Here is a 3,105-nt window from a genome sequence, read left to right as displayed (position 1 = left end):
GAAAATGAAGAGACAAATAGCAAAGCAGCAGTAGTTTTGGTTGACCAACCACCATAAGGTTTGGCAAAAGCAGACCCATGTTCTCTGTAAGAAACAGTAGAGGGCCACTATCTGCAGACTCCGGAGGGGGAAGCCAGGCGCTTTACTGAGTCCTCCAGTATCTAATTCTCTGATTGGAAATTCACTTTTCACAGTTTCTGTCAACATGTACAGCATTTTTAAAAAAAAGTCCATTTAAAAGCAGACAGCCATGCTATGACTAATGTCAGAACTCCCAAAGTAGGCTTTTTCCAAAAATACATTGTAATTGATAGCACTATAAGCTCGGTATAAAAGGGCTGTGACACAAGTCTGGCCTCGGGCTGAACCAGATGTTTCCTGTTGGTCCAGGAGCAACAGGGACATCTGCAGGTCTCCATCCTCCTTCACTGCTCTTGCTATGGTGCTTTAAGTGACTTAAGTCACACTTTTCCAGAAGTGAATGTTCCCAACGGGTATATTCAAACTGTCCTCTACCTTCATAATCCGTAGTTTTCCTTTTAGTTTCTAAGAAGTTGTTAGAGGAGAAAAATTAGAATAGAGGTCAAGATGACTATGCTTTTCAGATATTGTTTCTCTCTCTCTCTCTCTCTCTCTCTCTCTCTCTCTCTCTCTCTCTTTGGATTTTTGAGACAGGGTTTCTCTGTAGTTTTTTGATGCCTCTCCTGGAACTAGCTCTTATAGACCAGGCTGGCCTCAAACTCATGGAGATCCACCTGCCTCTGCCTCCCGAGTGCTGGGATTAAAGGCATTCGCCACCACCGCCTGGCTTCTCTCTCTCTCAATACCTGGGACAGAACTCAGGACGTCACTCACATTAAATGTGTGCTCTACCATTGAGCTATATTCCCTTTGTGGAAAATTTATTTTGAGACAGAGTCTCAACTAAATCTCCTAAGCAAGCCTCTAAATTGTCATCCTCCGGCCTCAGGTTCACAAGTAGTTGGTGTTATGACTGTGTACCACACTAGACTGAAACAAGTATTTCTGAATTAAAATATTTTACATCCTTTGGGGAATTTTTTTTTAGGGTGGTTTAGAGAACTCTTGCTGTGTAGCTCAGAGTGGACTAAGAACTCTCTCTGAAGCCCAGGATTGCCTCAGTTTTGCAGACCTTCTCCTGTGCCTCTGGGGTTACAGACATGCACCATCATGCCTAGCTTGCCCAAGTTAGGCTTTGGGTTTGTTTAGGTTGTTGTTTTTGAGACAGAGATTCCCTATGCGGCCCTGGTTGGTCTGGAACTCATTATACAGAACAGGCTGGTCTTGTTTGTGGGTCTCCTGCCTCTGCTCCTGAGTGCTGGGATCACAGGCGTGTGCCACCACACTCAACTCCAAAATTAGTTTTTGAAAAACTCACAGCTTTTGGTCAAGTTGGTCTTACAGGCTTAGTTACCTCTGTGTATTTCAGTTACCAGGTGTTATGGGAAAGGTTGGAGACACAGGAATGATTATCTTCCAAAAATTTAGAGGGATGACAGTGTTGCAGTCATGCGGTGTGCTCAATTAACTTTATCCTGAGTTCAACCGTGGGAGAGAAGTGATCGGGAGAAAGAAATGTCACCATTTACGGAGTGTCCACTTTGTAGCATCGAGAAGTCATGGTCTTCATTTAACCCTCTCTGATGCCGCACACTACCATCTCTTGACAATATGCACGAACTAAAGAGATCAGAGAAGTTGAGCAGCTTATCAAAAGCAACCCAGCTAGCAAACAGCCAGGAAAACCAGTAATGCAGACACTGACCTGTCTGGCAACCCATTAAACATAAGATCACAATCTATTTCTTCAGAGTTTTTCAGCAGTCACAGTTTATTAATGGCCCTACATTTCTTTGGCTGCTATTTCAAGTGGTTTCCTGAAACAAGTGTCACTTGGCTCCTTAAGAATAGCTATGGCACGTTGGAGAGATGGCTCATTGGTTAAGAGTGGACCTAGCTAGGTTCTCGGCACCCACGTGGGTGGTTCACAACAGCTGGTAAGTCCAGCTCCAGGGGATCCGGGATCGGACACTCTCTTCCGGTTTCCTTGGGCAGGTACTGACTCGGAAGTTTCCTCTTTGTTGATTAGCTTTCACAATACTGGGAGGGGCTGTGCAGGTGTCTAGGGAAGAAAAGTAATCAAGTCTTACCCAGCAGTGAGCCCTGTGAGCTAGCTACAGTGACAACTGGCTTTGACAGACTCACCAATGGTGCAATAGTGCTATGAATATTATGGAAGCAACCAACTACTTTCTGGTTTAAGTGCCACTCTACAGGAGGTAACGCGACAGTCTGCTACTGTAAATTTGGCCAAGATCCAGTAGCTAGAGAGATCATAGGTCTAGAAGTGAATCTGCTTCTATGGGAATTTTGCTAAATGCACACAGTATCAAACTGCCCTGTAAATACTTATCATTAAACCAAGATATTAGTGCAACTCTTGGCCCTCATCAGAGAAGCTTCTTTTTTTGCCACACACAGCAGGTTATATATAGAGTCACAACTGGTCAAAGTGCTCAGTCATAAACGGGACATCTCTACCCTGAGCGAGGCTCAGGGAGCATTGAGGAAGAGGAGGTGGAATGATGTAAGAGCCAGACATCTGGGATGACTGTACTCTTGAGCGTGACCTTTGCCTCTGCACTCATGAATCCACAATGGCCATGGTCGCCTGTGAAAAGATCGGTACAAGAGCTAGCAGCCAACATTCCAGTACGAATAGCAATAGAAACCCTGCCCCCAGCTGAAGAGCTCTTGGCTCCTGATGACTGCTTGGAGAAAGAGTCAGTTTTCTTTAGGAATGGATCCCTGGTTGATGACGGTGCCCCAGTGGATGGCCTCACACCTGTACATACATGAGCAACACTAACTGGACTCAAGGTTATTTAACAAGCAACAAGAAAAAGAGGACATCAAGTTGAAAGGGGCACATGGGGTATCTGAGGAGTTGGATGGTGAGGGAAGGTGAATATGATTGAAATACACTGTGTGCATGTATGAAATTCTCAAAGATAAAATAATAAAATAAAATCACGTTGGTATATTTTTTAAAATATACATATGAAACTGGGCATGGTATTGAAA

Source organism: Alexandromys fortis, unplaced genomic scaffold (assembly GCF_014885135.2).
Source record: "Alexandromys fortis isolate MF-2015 unplaced genomic scaffold, M_Fortis_MF-2015_v1.1 scaffold_58, whole genome shotgun sequence".
In the NCBI taxonomy this organism is placed as follows: domain Eukaryota; kingdom Metazoa; phylum Chordata; class Mammalia; order Rodentia; family Cricetidae; genus Alexandromys; species Alexandromys fortis.
Note: the sequence above shows the minus strand (reverse complement) of the source record.